A 6,995-nucleotide genomic window follows, 5' to 3' on the forward strand; every position below is an offset into this window, starting at 1 on the left:
GGTTAATTTTTAAACTGCCTAGAAGACCGATGAAATTATTTCTTTTAAGGATCATTCCCTCACACGTTTTGGGGTGTGGTACCTGGGAGTTCTGTTTGCACCAAAGGGCGAGTTCTTCTAGAGCTTTGTTCAGCATTGTTCTCGGGCCTGGTCCACCGGTTCTCCAACACAGTACATGGTAGTATCGTCAGCCTGCAGGAACGTCGTTGCAGTGTTGACTGCTTTCGGTAGATCGCTTGTGTATAAGGCGAAGAGTATTGTCCCAGGTACGGAGCCCTGTGGCATGCCGTATGCAACTTTGGTATTCTCAGCGGGTACGCCATTAATAACAGTGTACTGTTCTCGTTCAGAACGATAATCTCTTAGCCATACCAGTAAGTTTCCCGTGATTCCAAAGTTGTGTTCTAGCTTGTGAAGATGGTTTGGGTGTGAAACGCAATCGAACGCCTTCTGGAAGTCAGTATGAATACGACGGCCACGACTAGTTTGTTATCAATTGCTCTTCGCCAAGTTTCAGTCAGATGGATGAGTAATAGCTCTGTCGGTCTCCCTTTTCGGTAGGCCGACAAGTACATTAAACTACTTTCCTTAAATATACGTTCTAGAGCAAATAATTGTTCCTTACCTGAAGGGAAAAATTCTCCACTCAGCCTCTCAGTCAAGCTTTCCTTTAAGTTTAATTTGGGAGCTTCTTTCATTTCCCGCGATGCAGTAACGCAATGTTTATTTTCAAAGCTTCACTTGTTCGTTTCACTTAATTGAATTAAGACGAGGTTTGATCTTTCGTCCAAAACCTTCTCTTCTCGAGAATTACCGTACTACCAAAACATTTATGCCGCTGGACTTGCACTTTAGTTCAAAAACGTTTTGCATGGGTTTACTTTCGCTGGGGGTACTAGCGGAAAGAATATTGTTTCAAAGCCTGGAAACAATGTAACGTGCACAGTATGGGAGGGGGAGTACTCCCGTACATGGGCCATATAGATATGTGGGGCCCCAAAGGGTGGGGTTTTCAGCCCTATTGGTCATAAATAGGGTATGGTTTTTGCACTCTAGTGAACTGGCTATGTTTTTTTTTTAAAGGGAGCTACTTTTTCAGGTCATAAATAGGGTGGAGGAAATTCAAGATTTTGGCTGTAAATAGGGTATGGTTTTTGCACTCTAGTCTTGAAATGGGTATGTTTTTTTTAAATGGAACTACTTTTTCAGGTTATAAATAGGGTGGGGGAAATCGCAGATTTTGGCTTTAAATAGGGTATGGTTTTTGCACTCTAGTCTTGAAATGGGTATGTTTTTTAAAAGAAGCTCCTTTTTCAGGTCATAAATAGCGTGGGAAAAATCGCGGATTTAGGCCAGAAATGGAAAGTGGACCGCATATCCCGACCCAATTTTTCTGGGAGTACCACCCCCCCCCCCCTCCTTCCTCGGGACGTATACATAAGAATACTGCATAGAAAGGTAATTCTCAAAAATAATGTGAAGGGCAGGAAAAGTTTTATACGTGAGCAGCATGTGCAGGCATTTTACCTTTATAATTTTCGGGGTCAAATTTCCCGGGGCACAAATGGTGGTTAAATGCCTCATCTTAGGGTCATATTAGGCGATCAAATGGCCCTTCACGTGGTTAAAAAAATCACTTATAGAACACAAATCTACGTGATTTGAAAATGCCATTATATTTTTGGACACTTCAAATGAAGCACACGGCGTTTAATTTGCAGGCCCTTTCACACCAGCAGCCATGTCACTGACGGACATGATTTTCCCTTAGAATTCCTCTTGATCAACGTAAAAAACGCGGAAATTTTGCTCAATTTCACCCCACCCCACCCTTTCCATACCGTGGCAAATTCATCACCCGATAAATTTTGAGCAACGTTGTAAAATTCCCCCGTCCCTGGTCACATTAGCGAATCAAATGCCCCAGGTATGCCCAGTGAAGGTGTTGATTTTTTTATTTAATTGATACATTACTCAAAAATAATTTTATGCACTGGTGGATCCAGAGAAGGTCGAAATAGGGGTGGGGGGTGGGGGGGGGGGGCTAGTGTAGAAATTCTCAACCTTTCGGGTGAGAGATTTTTCAAAAGGCAAAGCAGTTTGTCCTTACAGTCATTGTATCTTTTCAGCACTTAAGATGGGGAGGAGCATTAACAAGTAATTAAAACCTATTTTAGTGAGTGGAAGGAATTCTGTACTCGATGAGCTCTGATAAAAAACTGAGAAAAATGTCTTTTTCTTGTGAACTGTGTATGGCACCACAATCGCAATTTTCAGTCGAGATTAATCAAACTTTTCAAACCTTGTGTGAAAATTAAAAAAAATAAATGAATAAAATAAATAAAATAAGAGCTCATATCGATGATTTTATTGTTGCACTTTCATACTTTGCTATCTGCACCTCTTTCCGCAAAAATCATGTTGAGGGTCAACAAGGAGTCTGTGATAATCCGTGAAGAGAACAATTACTTTACTTAACCGACACTCTGTGCAATAAGGACGAATGAATTGGGGGGAAGATATTATATGTAATTGAATTAACGTGAAATTAAAGTGCGGCTTGAAAAGTAAATATTGCGTTTGTAGTGCGTCGTAGAAATGAGAGTTCACACGCTGTTTAAAATTTATGGGGTGATGAATTTGGCACTGTATGGGAGGGGTGGGGTGGGGTGAAATTGAGCAAAATTTCCGCGTTTTGTTACGTTGATCACGGGGAATTTTAAGGGAAATTATTTCCGTCAGTGACATTGCTACTGGGGTGAGAGGACCTGCAAACGCCTGTGCTTCATGGGAATTGTCAAAACAAGATGAAGAGAAGGGTTTGGACAAAAGCTCGTCTTATTCAAGTGTAGCTTTGAAAATAAACATTGCGTTACTGCATCGTGGGAATGAAAGAAGCTCCCAAACTTAAAGGAAAGCTTCACTGAGAGGTTAAGTGGAGATTTTTTTCCCTCAGGTAAAGGAGCAAATATTTTCCCCAGAACGTATATTTAGAGAGGGCTGTTAAATGTAGTAGTCGGCCGACCCATAGCAACACAGACTCATCCGGCTACAGTAATTTGCATATCGATGGTGGGAAGGTAATCATCGTTTGTACTATTTAAAAGCCGCATGAAGGTAGATTTTTCTCGAAACAACGGCTAAACCGAAGAAAATCTATTTAAAATGTACAATTTGACCTGCAGTGGTGATTATTTTATTTCCAAGCATTTGCGCTTTATGTATATTGGCTACAGGTGCGACCGTCGTTATCTTTGTTTACAACTAAAATGGCGAATATTTGGCAAATCTGTGGAGCTCTGTACGGCGCGCAGTGGAGAGTGCCCACAAATTTTATTCTATTTAAGAAATAGAAAACATGTACCGTGTTTCTATCGAGCTGTAGTATAAATGTACTACCGTTCTATCACGAATGCCGTTCTCTCTTGGCTACGCTACTCACTATCTATTCTTTATAAAACAGCCCTAAGAAAATACGCGCGCTGATTGGTTAAAAATCGTGTTTCTATATAACTCGATGGAAACACAGAACTAACACGAGCTGTTGACGTAATGATGGCGCGAGCAAAAAGAATTTTAATTTTGATGATCAAACTAAACAAGCTGTTTTTCTTTTTTTCGTCGCGGTGTTTTCTAAAAGAAATAGAAAACATGTTCTCCACGTTTCTATCGAGTTATAGAAACACTCGTGAAAGTTTGGGAGAACTCGACAAAGCTGTGGAAATACTCGCCTGCGGCTCGTGTTCCCACAGCATTTCTCGTTCTCCCAAACTTCCACTCGTGTTTCTATTAAACAATTAGATTATGAGCTCGAGATTTCTATCGCGTAATAGAAATCGAGAGCGAATAATCGAATAAAAATAACGCCCGCTTCTTGGCGTTTTCGAAGTGTCTGTGAAGAGGATTTCGATAAAGTTTGAACGACTAGTAGATTTATACTAAAACAATTAGATTCTGATTCGCTCTCGATTTCTATGCGCGATAGTTGACTCGGGCTACGCCCTCGTCAACTATCACGCAATAGAAATCTCGAGCTCATAACCTAATTGCTTAATAGAAACACGATTTTTAATCAGTTAGAGTGCGTATTTTCTCAGGCCCGTTTCCTAAACATATTTACATTGATGTTAGTACTTTTCAGTTATCATAGACCTGATCCTAGATCAGGTCCCACATTTGCGAAAATAGCTTTTAACTTTTGGTATGTTACGCTTCACACGTTCCGGAGTTCGGCAGGAGGTATTTTACAAAAATCACAACTACGTCAAAGGTTGACAAAATATAATTGTTAAACCTTTAAATTATTGAAGAAAGGTGAAACTTTTGCGTGTGAGACATTCAGCTTGTTGGAATAAAAAACACTGTTTTGGCAGCGTCGGACATTTGTAGCTAGAACGGTCAGAGTCTCCCAAGGCAAATTAGCCTGTTTTGAGGTCACCTTGAAAACCGTTACCGTCTCGCAAAAGATGAAAAAAATTGAATTAATCCAAAGAAGGGTGACATTTGTACACTGGATATAATGATTGGCTTTCACTGAAAAAAATGAGGCCAATCGGTAAAAGTCTAAAATTTGGCTTATCCGTTCTTACGCGGACAGCCTCTTAAGATGTTGGCTAGCTTTGCGCCTGTTTTCCTGTTTTGGAGCTCTTACCCAGATTACGTGGTGTATTTTCTAAAGTACTCGCTGCTCGCAAAACAATTTTTGGTCACTGCTTGTGTTCGCAAAAATAAACCCGCTGCTCGCATGGGTTCAGCCCCCGCAGGGGAACTCCGTTTTTGTCTATATTTGTGTTGGACTCCATTTATAGTTTTTCGTACAATCTTCTATTTTTCCCTTTTGAACAGAGTTAGGGGTGAAAAGACCTTTTAAGTAAGGACATCAAACCTGACTGACGGCAAAAGTACCCTTCTAGCGATAGCCATGTTTTTTTCCATTTAACATCGAACTTTTGCAGGCCTTTGCCAATTGGATACAAGCTAATAAAGAGAGTTTAAATGAAAAAAGACATACCAAGAGGAGTATTGCTGGTTTTCAGTGTCACGCAATTCAAAATGGATCAAAATAAAAATCAAAACCGGTCAATAGATAAAGTCCAGAACCTGGAAAATGAAAGAAAGTAATTATGCAAAGACTCTCGCCAAAATTCTGGTCACAGCAAGTTTTCTTATGCGAGATATGCGGAAAAATTTTTTACCCAAATTTATAGAGATTTGTATGGAGACGCCATGCTGGTGCCCATCCGTATGGGCACCAACATGGCGGCCGGAAACCAACAGAAACATCTGTCACTGAGTTTTGCTACAAAAACGTGAATTTATCCCTCGAGAAACTCTAATACATTAAAATATACTTTTTCTAAGACATGAACTGTTCAGATAGCCAAGTTCCCCGAAATAAGACACGTTTTTAACCATCATGACAGCTCTCTTGGCCGTCACGTAAATGCCGCGTCACGCAAAAGCTTAGAAATTCAAGCGTAGTGTATCATAAAACCAAAAACCCATTCGGAGCGAAAATTTGTATGAATATTAGTTTTCAGCTGCTCTCATACATCATTTAAGTAAAATCTCAGGAAGATCAATAGTTTTGTAGTTCGAATTTTAGTGACGTCATGTGAAAACCAGCTATATTATGCGATAAGCCAGATTTTATGTCCCTTGTTCAAAGGTCTTTTAACCCCTTAATATGATTCAAACAGAAAAAAAAATTGTAGGGAAAAGATAAATGGAGTCCAACACAAACATAACAGAACCGAGTCTCCCTGCGGGTGCTTAACACCATGCCCTTCCGAACCGAAGCTTGGAAACGTGACCAGTGGGCTACAGGGAGACTCCTTTTATTAGGCAGCAAATTTAACGAAACCCATACGCACATGAAATGTAGTTTTTATTCACAACCTCATCCTGATTTGGAAAATGTACTACGAAAAAGTTAAAAGAAATTTCATAAGTTATCGCACATTTTCCAATTCAAGGAGTCTACCTGTAGCCCAGTGGTTACATCTCCGAGGTTCGGTTTGGAAGGGCATGGCGTTCAGCCCCCGTAGGGAAACTCCGTTTTCTTATAAATAGTTATGTTGGACCTCATTTATCTCTTTTCTTACAGTCTTCCTTTTCTCCCCTTTTAAACCAACTTAGGAGTGAAAAGACCTTTTAAAAATGGACATCAAACCTAACTGACCGTAAAATATAACCATCCTATTGTGTCTTTTTTCATTTTTGCTCTCTTTATTTACTTGTTTCCAAAAGGCAATGACCAGCAAAAAAACGGATCTTAATGGAACTGTTATTTTTTTTCGCTTGAGATAGATTTAATAGTAAATTTTTTAAAAAATTCAAAACTTAAGCAAGGTCTTCAATTCTTGTCATAGCACATTTTCGAAAGCAAGAAGAGGCTGTAAAAAAACCTACATTTAATGTGCAATTAGGTACCGTTAAATTTAAGGACATCAAACGTGGCTGACCGTAAATTATACCAATCTTTCCATGTCTTTTTTCATTTAAGCCGCTTTTTATTAGCTTGTATCCATTAGGCAAAGATCTGCAAAAGTACTGATCTAAATTAGGAGGTCAGTTTTTTTTTTATTTGGGAAAGATTTAATAATGGATTCACAAACAAATTCTATAACTTAAGCAAGGTCTTTTAGAAATTTGAAAACGCGTATTCCAAAGCAAGTTTGGGCTGTCAATAAAAACTACATTTCATGCATGTGCATAAAGGTACCGTAAAATTTGCTACCCACTTCAAGGAGTTCCCCTGTAGCCCAGTGGTTACATTTCCAAGCTTTGGTTCGGAAGGGCATGGCGTTCAGCCCCTGACGGGGTGCTCCGCGTTTTTTTTTTTTTCATATTTCTGTTGGACTTTATTGAAAATTTTTCGTATGATCTTTTTTTTTATTTCCTTCTGAAGAAATTTACGTGTGAAAAGACCTTTTAAGGAAGGACATCAAACGTGGCTGACCGTAAATTATACCAATCTTTCAATGTCTTTTTTC

The sequence above is a fragment of the Orbicella faveolata genome, unplaced genomic scaffold (genome assembly GCF_042242905.1).
Source record: "Orbicella faveolata isolate gen_17 unplaced genomic scaffold, um_ofav_v1 contig_36, whole genome shotgun sequence".
In the NCBI taxonomy this organism is placed as follows: Eukaryota; Metazoa; Cnidaria; class Anthozoa; order Scleractinia; family Merulinidae; genus Orbicella; species Orbicella faveolata.